Below are 17,443 nucleotides of genomic sequence, written 5' to 3'. Positions count from 1 at the left end.
AAAAAAAAAAAAGAAAACAAACAAACAAACAGATTCAAACTTTTAATGATCTATATCTCCATTATTATAGCCAAAGGTTACATTTCCTTTCCTTCTTGAATTACTGACACATTGATTTTTCTGTAATCAAGGAGACTAAAATATGAGAGCTAAATATAGCATAAAGTGATGAGTAATTTTATTTACATAATTCCTTGGATACACAAACATAAAATTTCACTCATTTTTTTTATACTTGCCTGAGTGATTCACTTTGAGATCATCAACTGAAACAAAAGTATAATTAGGTCAAAGCCAAGATATGATTTGTTTATTAGTTTAATTTTATTGCAGACACAGATTGTTAATTGATATTTTTAGTTGGGCATCAAAGAGCACATTTTATATGACTTTTCAAATGCTGCTCAAATATCTGCTTTAAATCCCACTGAGTTGCACTTTCTCTAGAACTGAGTAAATCTCTAGACTTTATTCAGGTGAAGCAAGACCTATTACACAAACAAATCCATTCATAAAGTGGTGTCAGAGGATAAAGAGGTGTGATGGTATGACATTTGTTTATTATAAACCAACACTTTAAACTGAGGAAGAGATCTCCTATGATGTATGCTCACTCAAAGCAAAAAGCACATCTGCATTTGGGGAAAAGTGTTAAGTATTTTGGAGATCTTCAGAAGAAACCTTCTTTTGCAAACGTGGTTTCTTCTTCACAAAGACACCATGGATGGTTACATGACCTTTGAAGAATTTGGAGATGGGTAAGAAAGCACATGAATATAAAAGGAGGGGTAGTCATTTTTAGAGTGAGCAACTGTCCCAGTCTTGCTATGAGCAAAGAAAAAGGAAAAAACTCCGTGTACTAAGAAAATTCTGTCTCCAAAGAGTTGGTCTTTGCCACTGTCTGGATGTTTGTATCCTCCTCTGATCCAAATTTATATTTTGCAGCCTAATATCTATTGTGATATCTTTAGGAAGTGAGACCTTTGGGGAACTGATTATGTCATGGGGGAGGAGCCTTCAGGAATGGAATTAATACCATTATAAAAGCAAAACCACAACTCTCACCTCAAAAGGGATAATAGGTAGTTTATTCTGGAGCCAAATAGGAGTGAACATGTCCCAAGAACACAGATGTATCACCTCAAATTCAATGTTTCAACATGGGAGCAGTTTCATGGTCTTTGTAGTAACAGAACAAAGAAAGTCATAAATCAAGACAAATACATTGATGGGCAAATCAGAGAGGCAGGTTATAGCAAAGCAAGAAATCTTCTGTTGATGGCCTCAGATGCTGTCTGATGACACTCATTGATTTTGGTTGATGGGTGCTAGTGCTCTACTAAGTTAATACATTCCAAGGGCTTTTAATCTGCTCATCAGAAAATGTTAGATCTGACACAGAGGTAGATAAGAAATAGCTATTTCTGAGGTTAAAGATAGATGAAGATAAATTGTTATTTGGCTATAGACCTGCAAAATCCTAATCTTTCCACAGCCTTTAAAGTTCTAATTAGCTGATCATCCTTGCAGAATGTCCAGTTAGGGATTCTTTGTGGTAACTTTCCTTCACATATGTCATTCATTATAAAAGGTTGTCTATACTACTTCTGCCATACTATGATACCAAAAGATCCTGCCTTTGAGGCTGGAATCTTTACCAGATTGTGAATCTGCTGATGCTTTCCTATTAGGCTGTTGGGTCCACAGACATGTTAACAATAAACTCCTGTTATTTATAAATTCCCGAATCTACAGTATTTTTACAATAGCACCAAAGGAATAAGTCATTCGTTTTTAGTCTGGGCAAAATATAATGATATCTTTCAATCTAGATGGAGACATCATAATTGTATTCATTGGTTATCCAGATCTCTAAAGAACATTCTTCCATGAGGGCAGGAACTGAAATTTGTGTCACATTCACCCTGCATCAGGAACAAGACCTGGCCTGGGAATGACAGTTCAAGTCTTTCTATGGACCATAAAGGCTATTTTTAGAAGCTCTGGGTTGAGGCCATTTCAGATTACTTATATCTTGGGATGCACGTGGGTGTCAGCAGGGACATCCCTCATCCAGCTGAGCTTTATACCAGCTTGTGTCCTAGAGGGCTATCTTTATGTTTAATGGCAGAAGTCTCATTTTGTTTTCCTCTGGGTACATACCTGTGTGATTAGTCCTATTGATTCCTGTGCTTCCAGAAGGGTAGAAGAAATAATATATCTCTGTTTGAGTTTGCTGTGACTGGATTGCTAGCTGCAGGACAGAATTGGAGAAAAAGCTATCTAAAAGTGAGATCACTTCCTACCAATCTTCCTCAGGCATGTAGAAAGGTTCCCCCCCCCCAAGAAAGTTGCTTGTTTTTCTCATTGCTTAACTCGTGGTCAAGGGGAAATTACATCAATATAAACCCTCTCCAAATTTATATGTAAAAGAATAAATGAAACAAGATGGCAGACAACAGCCTCACATCCAAATTGAGAGCTGCCACATAATTTCACAAAACCTGTGAGATAGCAAAGGTTTTATCTCTTAAGGAAAGAAAAAGAAAGAAAAAAATTGAGAGATTAGAATAAAGAAAAGTGAAGAATATTTCATGGCAGATGAAAATCATATGACATTCAAATTTCTAAGTCTGAAAATATAGTTTTACTGTAAAAATGGACACACTCATTTCTCCCTAGCCAACATGAACAGACATGTCACATAAGGCACACGAAGCCTAAGCTACTTTCTGTTAGATCCTTACAGGGCAACCTGATTGTACTTTTTTTTGGTCAAGCCATATTTAGACAGCATCCCTAAATAATATCCAAAGACTTTTTCTAATTACTTAGTTGTCATTTCTATGAGACTCCCACTTGCTTTCTAAGGAGATGGTGGTTTCGATGCACTGAACTGGAAGTCATCATGCATGCCTTCTATGATTCCATGGTTCTGAGAAAGTTGTTTGGGAAGATGTGTTGGTCATGTACCAAACTTGTGATCATTGAGGCTTATAATCTTTTGTGTCCAGAGAAACCAAAATAAAGGGATGGCCCTTAAGCAGGAAGAAGATTCTGGGGAAATGGCTCTGCAGTTTTAAAGCTCTTCCTGTGTGAACAGCAAGCCTGATGATCAGGGTTTTGATCCACAGAACCTAAGTAAATGATAGGTAAGCATGGTAGCCCACCTATAATTGCAACACTTGGAAGAAGGTTGTAAGGGATCCCGATAGCAAAGTACTTAGCTAGACTAGCCACATGGGGGATGAGCTCTGGGTTCAATTGGGAGACCCTGCTCAAAGAATAAGGTAGAAAGTGAGTAAGGAAGACCTAGAATGTTAACTTTGGGTCTTCACAGGCATGTCTACACAAACATATACATACTTTATACACAATCATACTCACATGAAAAAGGACAGGGGAAGAAACTGTTTCTTACCCACTCGGTATTTCTAAAGGATAGAAGAGTGAGACATATGTTTGAACAAATCATTCTTGATTCTTGTCCTTAGACTACAGTTTATTTAATCCTGGTGCTTTTTCTAGATAACCAATGTCTAATCAATCAGAACACACACTTTTTACCAATCCAGAAGCCAACAAATCCACATCAAAAGTCTGAAGACCCTCATATACTAACCTATTAACATACCATTCCATGAATTCCAACTGTACCATGGTTTTGCCAGTAGAAAATCATCCTAAGTCAGAAATCTAAAAAAAAAAAAAAAAATCCCAAGTTTATGTGGTACTCATTTTCCCTAGTCAACAAACAAGTTATTCTACTAAGCAATTTAAATTCACTGAGTCTAATTTATTTTTCTTCTACCATTTCCATCCATTATTAAGACATTTTTACTTGTCCATTGACATTATCTTGGGTAGAACCCATAAACACTCTCACTTGGGAATGACCAGTTTGATGCTCCAACATATATCATTCAAACTCCATCTCCTCTTCTTTCTAAAAAAAAAAAAAAAAAAAAAAAAAACAAATTCAACTTGATGACTTGAAGAATAAGGGGTTGGATTTGTGTCTACTAAACTCCATCCTCCATTTCCTTTTTAAAACATCATCTATGTTCTGGTATAGATTTAAATGCCTACCCCCACCCAGATAAGTTCACTTTTCCATGGCACTGTTAACAGTACCTTTATGCTGTGGGTCATCTTTTAGTTATTCCTCTTAACACTGTAACCAAATTGATAAGAGGCAGCTAAAAGAAAAAGAGGTTTACTTTTGGTTTATGGATTGAGATGATATCTTAGGGTTTTACTGCTGTGAAAAGACACCATAACTGAGGCAAATCTTATCAAGGACAACATTTAATTGGGGCTGGCTTACAGGTTCAGAGGTTCAGTCCATTATCATCAGGGCAGGAACATGGCAGCATCCAGGCAGGCATGGTGCAGGCAAAGCTGAGAGTTCTACATCTTCATCTGAAGGCTGCTAGTGGAAGACTGACTTCCAGGCAGGCAGCTAAGATGAGGGTCTTAAGCCCACACCCACAGTGACACACCTACTACAACAAGGCTACACCTGCTAATAGTGCCACTCCCTGGGCTAAGCATATACAAACCATCACAGATGATATGATGAGAAATCTGTGGTGGTGAGAGTGAATTGTGAATCGGGAAACAGGACCGAGGCATGACTGTGGGAGGTTAGCTGGCACCTCCTTTCTTTATTTTCTTCATTCCAGGACTCTAGTTCATGGGATCAATCCACTTATTATGCTTCACTAATACCCTAGACCAGTTATCCTCAATCTTCCTAATGCTGCCACCTTTAATACAGTTCGTTATGCTGTGGAGACCCCTCACCAACTTTAAAATTATTTTTGTTGCTACTTTATAACTGTAGTTTTGCTACTGTTAAGAATTGTACTGTAAATAGCTGATACACAGGGTAGCTAATATGCGACCCCTGTGAAAATGTTCAACCAGCAAGGAATTGCAACTCACAGTTTGAGAACCTCTGCCCTAGACATTTCTTCAACTTGAAAAGTCAATAGGAAAATGTTTATATAACTATAGGCATTCCCTTGAATAGAATATTAGTACCCTGCCCTCTATCTGCTTCTCAGCCACTCTAAGGTAAATAGACCCCATGGCACCATGAGCTTTTCTCACATATGACTGCCACAAACTCAAATCAACAGCTGTCCACATGTGAGTTAAGTCCTCGAAAACTATGATGCAAAATACATATTTGCCTTCTATGTTTCCTTTCTTAGATATTTTGATATAGCAATAGGAATCCAACAAGCAGAATGACAGAGTTCAGAGAGATAAAGCCTTTTTTCTTCACAGAAATTTCTGCCCAACTCTGAAATGAAAAGCATGGGGGAAAATAAGAAAATTTTAAATCTTTTTTATTTTACCACTTCGGGTAGGATGATCTCAGGAAGCTGTGGTGCTCTTCTGCCTATTAGTCATTCCTGTGCCTCCTCTGTATTGCCCACACCTACATTCCTACATTCTCTCTCTCTCTCTCTCTCTCTCTCTCTCTCTCTCTCTCTCTCTCTCTCTCTCTCTCTCTCTCTCTCTCTCTCTCTCTCTCTCTCTCTCTCTCTCTTTCTCCCTCTCTCCCTCCCCCCTCTCATGTGTTTCTCATTTTCTCAGCCAGATCATCAGAATAAAACAACCACAAAACTTCCTACTTATCAAGATAATAACTTGAGAAGAAAACACTAAATATCCAATAGAGCAGTCATCTTTTCCATTCTTTACCAGTTTCTTATAAAAATTGAGAAAATAGAAGAAAAGATGCTGTGCAGGTAGATAGCAATTATCAGAGTCTATTTATCTTCCTCTTAGAAACTCCCAAGGGGTCTCATTCACTTGATGTTCATTTCATAATATAGTCCTTGTATCTTTTGCAAATATGCTATGGATATATGACAGAGAAATACTTCTGTTGTGGAAGGGAGGTTGACAGGAATTACAAGTACCATGAGGGAAAAAAAACATACTCCTTGTACAGTGCTTGGCCCATGTGTGAAGGGCTTGATATTTTATTTAATTTTTATTAGATATTTTCTTTGTATACATTTCAAATGCTATCCCAAAAGTTCCCTGTACCCTCCCTGTGCCCTGCTCCCCTACCCACCCACTCCCACTTCTTGGCCTTGGCATTCCCCTGTACTGGGACATATCAAGTTTGCAATACCAAGGGGCCTCTCTTCCCAGTGACGGTTGACTAGGCCATCTTCTGGTACAAATGCAGCTAGAGACACGAGCTCTGGGGGTACTTGATAGTTCATATTGTTGTTCCACCTATAGGGTTGCAGACCCCTTCATTAAATGGATATTTTTACAAACACCTTTTGAAAATTACAAACTTACTTGGGTCCCTCCAAGTTTTTCTTCAGCTTATAAATCTGCAAATATTTGAATAGCAGCTATTGAATAGATGCCTCAGAAAACAATATTTTATTCATTTATGAAATATGTATATACCATGTTTGTGCTTCATGTAATACATGGACCCAGGTAATGGTAATACAGGGATCAATGAAACAAACCCCAGCCCATTAGTGCACTTGCAATCTTGAGTACGATGAGCAATGACTTCAATTAAGGTTGTTTATTAAGACAGACAAGTCTCCACACTGAACGCATAAAGAAAGTTCATTTGAAAGGAATTTTTCTTATAATTTTGGTTGTGAGCCTAGTCTTTAATGGCTGAGCCGTACTACAGAGCAATTGTGATAAAAACTGCATGGCACTGGTACAATGACAGACAGGTAGACCAATGGGATAGGATTTAAGACAAAGAAATGAACCCACACACTAATGGTCACCTGATCTTTGACAAGAGAGCTAAAACCCTCCAGTGGAAAAAAGACAGCATTTTCAACAAATAGTGCTGGCACAACTGGCAGTTATCATGTAGAAGAATGTGAATTGATCCATTCTTATCTCCTTGTACAAAGCTCAAGTCTAAGTGGATCAAAGACCTCCACATAAAACCAGAGACACTGAAATTTATAGAGGAGAAAGTGGGGAAAACCCTCAAAGATATGGGCACAGGGGAAAAATTCCTAAACAGAACAGCAATGGCCTGTGCTGTAAGATCAAGAATCGACAAATGGGACCTCATAAAATTGCAAAGCTTCTGTAAGGCAAAAGACACTGTCAATAAGACAAAAAGGCCACCAACAGATTGGGAAAGTATTTTTACCAATCCTAAATCTGATAGGGGACTAATATCCAATATATACAAAGAGCTCAAGAAGCTGTACTCCATAAATTCAAATAACCCCATTAAAAATGGGGTATAGAGCTAAACAAAGAATTCTCAAATCAGGAATACCAGAGGGCTGAGAAGCACTTGAAAAAATGTTCAACATCCTTAATCATTAGGGAAATGCAAATCAAAACAACCCTAAGATTCCACCTCACACCAGTCAGAATGGCTAGGATCAAAAATTCAGGTGACAGCAGATACTGGCAAGGATGTAGAGAAAGAGGAACACTCCTCAATTGCTGGTGGGATTGCAAGCTTATACAGCCACTCTGGAAATCAGTCTGGCAGTTCCTCAGAAAACTGAACATAGTACTACTGCTAGATACAGCAGTACTTCTCCTAGGCATATACCCAGATGTTCCAACTGGTAATAAGGACACATGCTCCACTATGTTCATAGCAGACATTTATAATAGCCAGAACCTGGAAAGAACCCAGATGTCCCTCAACTGGGGAATGGATACAGAAAATGTGGTGCATTTACACAGTGGAGTACTACTCAGCTATTAAAAACAATGAAATTCTTGGGAAAATGGATGTATCTAGAGGATATCATCCTGAGTGAGGTAACCCAATCACCAAAAAGTCACTTGATATGCACTCACTGATAAGTGGATATTAGCCCAGAAACCTAGAATACCCAGCTACAACTTCCAAAACACAAGAAAATCAAGAAGGAAGACCAACTCATGGATACTTCATTCCTCCCTAGAATAGGGAATAAAATATCCATGGAAGGAGTTGCAGAGAGAATGTTCAGAGCTAAGACGAAAGGATGGACCATCCAGAGACTGCCCCACCCGGGGGTCCATCCCATAATCAGCCACCAAACACAGACACTATTGCATATGCCAGCAAGATTTTGCTGAAAGGACCCTGATATAACTGTCTCCTGTGAGGCTATGCCAGTGCCTGGCAAACACAGAGTGGATGCTCACAGTCATCTATAGGATAGAACACAGGACCCCCAGTGTAGGAGCTAGAGAAAATACCCAAGAGCTGAAGGGGTCTGCAACCCTGTAGGTGGAACAACAATATGAACTAATCAGTACCCCCAAAACTTGTATCTCTAGCTACATATGTAGCAGAAGATGGTCTAATTGGCCATCATTGGGAAGAAAGGACCCTTGGTCTAGCAAACTTTATATGCCCCAGTACAGGGGAATGCCAGGGCCAAGAAGTAGGAGTGGGTGGGTAGGGGAGCAGGGTGGGGTGGAGGGTATAGGGGAATTTTGGGATAGCATTTGAAATGTAAATGAAGAAAATATCCAATAAAAAAAGAGAAAGGAATTTTTCTAGTTGTTAAAAGCCAGGGGGGCTAGATACAATTGAAACAGTAAACATGTGATCCTAATGCAGGCTGCCTCTTAATTGAAAGACAATACATTTATTTTTATAAAAGTAATGGAATACTTTATTTTAGAAAAATAAATTCAAGTACAATGACACAGTGCTAGCCTCTACCTTCCAACTCATTAAACCTAAGATTTGAAATAGTGTATTTCACAATAATGAAAGTCTTCATGCATTACACAACTTTCATGTGCCTTCCCGTAAGTTTAGTCATTCGTCTGCCGTAATGTGTACTGACCTAAAAGTTGAGCTCTTAAAACATAATCTCCCTTTTCCTGGGCTCCTCAGCCAGTGTGTGGTTTAATGTCTGTATCTTACACAAGATAAATCCCCTTCTGTTTAATGAACTATCCCATTTTCTTAGCCAGTAAGGAAATTTGGAAAAACACTCATCATTTTAACAACACTATAAAATTATCTCCTTAAATATTGGCATCTATTTGCTTGTCTAACTGGTTCAGTCTTGTTTTGTCCCCCGATCTCGACACTGCAGTTTTGGGTTATGAATGTGTTGTTTTTTGTTTTGTTTTCAGATAGATTCATTTCTTTGTGAATTATTTCATTATCATTTGGCTACTCTGTTATAGACATTATTTTTTGTAAGAAAATAAAAGAGTTTCTTGGAGACCAATTTACTGCTATAGTAACCATATTACTTTTTCCCCCATGTCATCTCAAGAAGTGCTATAATTGCTGCACTGAAATTAGATGAGTGCCATTCATTTTATAGTTTTCTAAGTTGTTAACGCTAACTTATACTTTATAGTCATTGAAGAGACAAATCTCTGAAAAACCCATGCCCTTTACAAATTACCATATCCTTCCTTCAAATCCTGGAACCCTGGGGTCACTGTCTTTGACCTTTCACAATTAAAAACAATTTAAAAACATCTCTACATTTTGTTCTAAAACAGTATGAACTATAATTGCTCACAGAACTGTTATGACTCATGCCTCACTCTCCCAAGGAAGGCCAAACCATTAGATTTATTGGACTTCAACAGTTATTAAGCGCTAATTACATACGTCATGTGAGGTGCTGAACATATACAAATACAGAAGGCATGATCCCTGTTCTTCTGGTGAAGACTTCAAATTGACTAGATTGTATTTATGACTATGCAAAATTTTCAGAGATGATAGAAGGTCAAATTAAGCAGGGAAGTCCTGGCATCAAGTAGTAGCAATCAACAATGAATGGAAAGATACGTTTGTGTATGGATAAAAGATTGTAAAATAGTTTCCCTTTGTTCCTGCATATGCCAACTGCTTCTAATGAGTACTTTTTTGCCAAGTTGCAGATATAAACAAATTTATTGTCTATGAGGCTGTCCTGAAGGACAAGCTCAAAATTTGTTCTTCAAGGCAGTAGTATAAAAACTACTGTCTCGTTTCAGATCTGTTGCATTAGTCTTTTTAGATTAGGGATTCGTTGTAGAGCCTGAAGAAAGGCATAGACTTCTCCCTTCATCTTGAAAAATCTACATAAAGTTTCTTCATATATAGAATAATATTTCATGACCTTGGAAGCCAGTCCCAGTTTTAAAGCCTAGACATCAAACTTAGAAGATGCTTTCCCCTTTACTTGAGTACTTGCCACTTGAGTACCAGAAGGTAACAATGAAAAGCCAGATACAACACCACACAGTTCGAGTCTCTCTAACACAGCTGTGGAAGATGAAAAATACCAGTCTCATAATAAGAAGATAAAATATGAAATAGGGAACTTATCCCTGCTCCTAACCAGCCTCTATAAAAGGGCAGATAATTATTCCTTAATTTACTGTCTTTCTTTCTTTTGATATGGTGATTATTCTTGCTGGTCTATAACTATGAGAATTTCACTACAGAAGGCAACTTAGGTCTTTGAGATAGTCACTTTTTCTAAACTTTTACTCTGGGATTAGAAATAAATCCCAAAGGCAGGAGGGTTAACTTAATAAGAAAAGTAATTGAGATGAAAAAAGGAATAATGACAGTTTTCTAACTAGGTGTTAGCAAGCTGGCTAATAGTTTTTAAAGAAGTCTTCTCTTTGTTTTTGGATTTTCTATTGTTTGTTTGCTTGCTTTGTTGTTGTTCTTGTTCAATAGTGGCAATCCACAACCAAAAGTACTTTTATTTCATCTTTGGAATGCACAGAGGGTTTGTAAAACTAGGATTAAGGAGGGAAAATTAAAAAAAAAAAAAGACATATTCATGCCCATTGGGCTAGCTAGCTTACTTACTATGGCTAACAACTGATCTAGAAACACCCATATTTTCCTATGGATTTCTCTAAACTTTTGTCTATTTGGCCTTGATACCTCCACTGCCACCATTGTTCAAGGGATTTAGAAGGAATTATATCTATACATGCCTTGGACAACAGACTTGTTGACCTCAGAAATCTATAGTTATCCATGACTTATCTTCAACCTCTCTTAACTAATCTGGGAACAGCTATGCCTATACAGAAACCTTTGTGAGAAGACGGGTCAGTGCATATCTTGAGAGACAGTCCTGATGAACTGTGTCCCATAGACCATTTCACTACTCCTAATTATGATCCAGGAGCAGCCCTGCTTGCCCAGTGGCCTTCTAAGTCGCATGCCCATCTATGCCTCCAAAAGCTGGTCTGAGGATCTAAGTCTCAGCTATGGACTAAAAAATAGTTCCATGACACAGTTCCAGCTACTTTCATCATGGTTTTGAGTGATTTCTTCCCATTTGAAGACCTGTGCCGTGATCTTGTAAGAACTATCCCATGATCCTGGTGTGATACCTCATCCAAGGTCCCTTATCTGGAAACTCAGCTACAGATGTCAAAATAGACACTTTTCTAAATGTCAGTCCAACTGATAAAGATCTTGGGGACAATAATTTAGCCCTGGGTCTAAATAGGACCCACATTGTCCAAAGACCCTGATAATAGGACTGCTGTGGATCACACTGCAGATCCTGAAGCAATCAAATGCTGTAGCATCAGTGCCACTTGGCTTCCATCCCAGTGGCAATCCTACTAGACTACAGAACCAACAAGAGAAGGTTTTACTTACTGAAGCCAGTCTATAAAAATAGGAAGAAGTGTTTGCTTATGCAAATTCACAGACACCAACTCAAAGCTACAAGAATCATACAGAATCAGGCAAACATTCACCATCAAAGAAGACTAATGAAGCTCTCTATAGCAATCCCCAGGAAATAGAACTCTATAGACTGCATGAAAACAAATTCAAAAGAGTTATCTTGTTGCAGGATCTTAATGAGATGCAGGTAATCACAGACAGCTAAATGACACCAGGAAAATGATGAAAGAACAAAATTGTAAGTTTAATGTATAAATATTTCATCAAAAAGCATGAAACAAGTGAGCATGGGGACACACACCTGTAACTCAAGAATTTAAGAGGTGGCTACAAGAGGATTGGAAAGCCAGAGTTTTATATCAATTTTAAGGCAAGCCTGCAGCCTGGTATACATTAGATCCTGCCCCAAAAAGCCAAAAAGCCAAAAAAAAAAAAAAGGAATGAAACAGAAATAACAAAACTACAAAGCTAAACAGTTCAATAGAGAGATTCGTCAGCAGACACAGCTATGCAGAAGAACAAACAAACAAACTTGAAAACAGGTTGTTCCAAATCAGCTAGTTTAAAGAACAAGAAGAAAGGAGGGTAAAAGGACAGAAATCAAAGCATACTATCACAAAGCATCCAGAAATCAAAAGCAACTTCAGAAACAAAGGAAGAAAAGAATAGAGGAACTGTAAAGGAGTCTGAGAACAATGAGCAAATTAGCAGTAATTACTCCTTACCAACCAGTAATGAGTTTACATGCAAATAGATTAAATTCTCCAATCAAAAGGTAGGGTAACAGAGTGAATTAAAGAAAATGTGATCTACTAAGATTCTATCTACAAAGAGACTCACAGTAGCTCTTCAGTCACAAGCTGAGCTGATAAGAAAATTATATTTTACTCTAATGTAAACCAGAAGAGATCAGCAATGACTGTACATACCTCCATGAGGAAAAATAAACCTTTACTTCTAATCTATAATATAAGAAAACATACTCCATCAAAAGTTACTGTTATAAATATATATGTACCAAATATTAGAGCACTTAGATATACAGCAATATTAACATTATTAAAAGAAAAAATGGAGGACCAGGAGCAGAAAGACATGTTCAAGTGCTTTTTGATCCCTTTCATAATTAATAGATAAAGCCAAATTCCTGGTATAATACATTGTATTAATAAGTTAAGTCTTTAAATAGCACTTAATTCTTAGTAGCAAAGCTCCCTTGCAAGGGTTTAAGGGCCCTTGTAAAATAGCCAAAAGTTTCAAAGAGGTCATTTCTATCATGAGTTCTCTTGCTTTTCTTCTCCTATTATGGGGTGGTGCATTGAGAGGGACTTCATTAGAATTAGCCAGGTAGATCTTGAACTCATCCTCTAGAAGCTTCAGCCAATATATTTGTGTCCATTCTAAATTAAGCAATCTGTGATTTTCTGTTACAAATAGCACAAAGGGAACACAAGCTGTAACAATAATAGTCAATACTATACTGAACAGCTAATATCTGCTAATGGAATAGGTCGTTACTGTTCTCACCCCTACAGAGATCATCTCTATGTGAAGTGATAGATGTACAAACCAAGTTGATTGAAAAGGTATTTTACAATTTATATTTGTGTATACATATATGCATATATATATGTGCACACATATTATGCATCAAATAGATCTTAGTGAAATGATAAAAAGAGTCGAAGATGAATTCCTATTACTTTAGTTAACAAGAGACAAAATCATTATTCTACTGATTTTTTTTTGGGTTGAGCAATATGTGTGCACAATCTGTATGAGCTAGGGTCACTGTTGCTGTGATAAAACATAGCCAAAAGAAACTTGGGGTTGGGGAAAGAATTCCCCAATTCATCAAGGAAGTAGGGACAGGAACTCCAACAGTTCCTGGAGGCAGGAGCTGATGCAGAGGCTATTGAAGAGTGTGCTTACTGACTTGTGCTTCCTGGCTTGCTCAACCTTTCTTTTCTTTTTCTTTTTGATGAGATATTTTCTTCATTTACATTTCAAATGCTATCCCCAAATCCCCCTATACCCTCCCCCATCCTGCTCCACAACCCACCCACTCCTGCTTCCTGGCCCTGGCATTCCCCTGTACTGGGGCATCTGATCCTCACAAGACCAAAGGCCTCTCCTCTCATTGATGGCCAACTAGGCCATCCTCTGCTACATATGCAACTAGAGACACAGCTCTGGGGAGTACTGGTTAGTTCCTATTGTTGATCCTCCTATAGGGTTGCAGACAGACCCCTTCAGCCTGCTTTCTTATTGAATCTAGAACCAACAGGCCAAGGATGGAGCTATTCACAGTAGGCTGAGCCCTCCCCAATCATTTGCTAATTAAGAAAATACCTTACCAGTGAGCTGTACCACTCTGACTCTTGGCAATGGGAGAAAGGTTTTCTCTGATGCTTTTGGCTGCTCCTAGGACCATGTTTCCTCTCAGTATATTACCTTGCCCAGCCTTGATGTAAGGTCTTGTTCCTGGTCTTATTGTATCTTGTGCCATTTCCAGTTCATGTCCTTGGGAGGTCTGCTCTTTCCTGGGAAGAGAAAACCAAGGTGGATCTGGAGGAGAAGGGAAGTGGAGGGTAACTGGAAAGAGTGAATGAAGGGGAAACTGAAGTCAGGATGCATTGTATGAGAGAAGAATAAATAAAAGAAGAAAAAATGCCTGAGAGCCAGATCTTATGGAGACATTCTCAATTGAGGTTCCTCCTCTTGTATAACTAGAGCTTATTTATGTCAAGTTGACATAAAACTAAACATAAAACTGGCTATTTTTATGTCAACTATATTTAATAGTAGGAAGTTTAGTCTAATAATTCAAATAAGAATGCTTAAAAGGAAAACTCACATCATCCTAAAACACAAACATCCCTACCTACCCCCACCCATGGTCCAAGTCACCTCCACTGTTAAAGTCAAAGCTCTGTATAACTTTTTTTTCAAGAGAAGCACATTTTATTTTGAATCTAAATCTTTCATTGATAATTTACAGACATCACATCCAGAAATTGTATTTTAAACAATGACCACATGGATGTGTTTCTGCAATAATACAAACATGCTCTCCATATACAAACACTTTTAATGTTAGTAAAACTTCTTTTTTTATATAAGATATTTACTTTATTTACATTTCAAATGTTGTCCCCCTTCCTGATTTCCCCTCTGAAAATCCCCTATCCCCTCCCCACTCCCCCTGCTCACCAACCCACCCACAACTGCTTCCTGGCCCTAGCATTCCCCTACACTGAGGCATAGAGCCTTCACAGGACCAAGGGCCTCTCCTACCATTGATGACCGACTAGGCCATCCTCTGCTACATATGCAGCTGTAGCCATGAGTCCCAACATGTGTACTCGTTGGTTGGTGATTTAGTCCCTGGGAGCTCTACGGGTACTGGTTCATTTATATTGTTGTTCCTCCTATGGGGCTGAAAACTCCTTCAGCTCCTTGAGTCCTTTTTCTAGCTCCTTCATTGGGGATCCTGTTCTCAGTCCAATGGTCTCTACATAACTTTTTGTTTTTGTTTTTGTTTTTCGAGACAGGGTTTCTCTGTATAGCCCTGGCTGTCCTGGAACTCACTTTGTAGACAAGGCTGGCCTCGAACTCAGAAATCTGCCTGCCTCTGCCACCCGAGTGCTGGGATTAAAGGCGTGTGCCACCATGCCTGGCTCTGCATAACTTTTAAGAATCACTATTGTGATAGTTCAGAAAAGAAAAGACATTGCATTGATAGTACTGCAATTATTAGTGGTTACGAATTAACATGTAATCTATGTCCTTATTTTATAATAAACCTTGTAAACATTTACCTCCTTTGTATTGAGACAAGCTAATTCTAATATGGTACATACTTCTTTTATATATTAACACATTTAGTGTATATAATAGTGCATGGGTCCACAGGTTAACTCTAATCCACAGACAGGATAACAGAAGCACAGGATGATGCAAGACCTGCACAAGATCCCAGAGTGAGTAACTCATAGTTTCAAATCCAATCTGCTCCTGGAGAAGGCTTTTCATCAGTTTACCATACACATTTCTAACATCTGCTCTATGAGCAAGTATTGTTTACTGTGATTACAGCAGAAAAAAAGGGGGACTTGAGGCTTGATAAAGTTGCAGCACTTGCCTGATAGTCAAAGCAGGGAGGCAAAGATATACTGGGAATAGAAGACATCCAGTATAAACTTCTAGGCCCTGGTATTCTAAAGAGGGCCAAGCATGCTAAACCCTCTTTACATGGTAGGGAAAACAAATAACAGAGCTTAAATTGTCCTCTACAACCTGGTCTTATCCCATAAGACGCATAGATTTACTCTATTTGTCACTGATCATGCACACACACACACACACAGCCTGTCTCTTATTCTTGATTTGCCAAGAACAGGGAATGCTCAGGAGTGCTTTCTGGTTGCAGTCAATGGGAGATCAGGAAGATTATTAAGGGGTGAGGGTAAGAGAGAACAGTTAGAAGGGCTCCATCTAAAAATCAGCTCTCAGCATGGCTTCCTTTTTACCAGTCACTCTTCCTGAAGATTATAATGGAAAGTCAAATCTCATCGTGTTCTAGGAGCACTGTGTCTATAGAATATATTATGAAGGTCACCTTCCTGCCTAATTTCAGCTGGCCTGAGGTGCATCACAGTTTTACTTAGTGAAATAACAAAGCAAAGAACTCTACTAAACAACCTGCCCATAAAATATGCATGGTGATGTATGATATAATAAAGCCTTGTTAGAGTAAGAACAGCAACTACTTTCACTAAAAACACAAAAGAAACAGCACCATGCTATGCTGACATTACAAATTGTGATTTCCCCTAATTCACACTTGCATTATACATGCTTTCTGACAATTGCAAATTGCAGGTCCTAAGGAGAAAGAAGTCTGTGGTTCCAGGAAATGCAAAGTGTGGAAAAATATTCTGATGAGGACAAAAGAGAAAAACGAACCTAAGTTCATAGTTCATAAAAGCTATAACAACCCATAATGATGAACATCAGGATGAAAAATGGCTTCAGCTAGATTATTTTAATATCCTTAGAGTTTGTTAATGACTATCTCCCACACCCTCATCAAATCTCGCTTTATTATGATAGTTTTTGAGCAACTCATGTGTATAAAATAAATGTTTAGGTTTGAAGAACCAGAACTAATTTAAATCAGGGCATGTTTGCGATGATCACATATACTTGCCACTATGGACTGTCATAACATGTTACTTATATTAAGCAAAAAGTGATAGAAGATAATTATTATTTTGTCATGCCTTGGAACTATTAAAATTTACAACTCATTGCCTGCCCTTTCTCTAAGTAGCTGAAAAGACAAAATATAAATACATCAATAACTATTCTCATTGCTGTGACAAAGTACACAACAAAAGCAACTTAATGAAGAGTTTATTTTGGCTTGCCTATTGATGGAAATGGTCCATCATGGCCATGAAAATATGATGGTAAGAAAATCTGTGATGCTAGAAACCAGACATGCCTGGTCACAAAGCACCAGCAGAGAGGTGAATGCTGCCACTTGCCTGGCTCTTTCCTTATTCAGTCTGGAACCCCAACCCATAGGCTTGTGCAACCCACATACAGAGTATGTCTTTCATCCTCAGTTAAGTTTTTTCTGGAAATGTCCTCAAAAACGCTCCAAGAGATGAATCTCCTAGGTGATTCCAAAACCTATCAAGACTTACCACCACAATTCATAAACCTCTGTTGAGAAGGTACATTTTTGCTGTGGTTAGAACATGCCACGGAACAGTATATAAG

General features: G+C 38.2%; 1 protein-coding gene across 12 annotated transcripts in view; it reads left to right on the top strand.

Annotated features, from left to right (window-relative positions):
- Nucleotides 1-17,443, top strand: part of Frmpd4 (FERM and PDZ domain containing 4) — a 946,095-nt gene that overhangs the window by 814,749 nt on the left and 113,903 nt on the right. The gene's annotated exons all lie outside the window — the stretch shown is intronic.

The sequence above is a fragment of the Mus caroli genome, chromosome X (genome assembly GCF_900094665.2).
Source record: "Mus caroli chromosome X, CAROLI_EIJ_v1.1, whole genome shotgun sequence".
Taxonomy (NCBI): Eukaryota; Metazoa; Chordata; class Mammalia; order Rodentia; family Muridae; genus Mus; species Mus caroli.
This window is presented reverse-complemented; position numbering and strand designations above follow the sequence as displayed.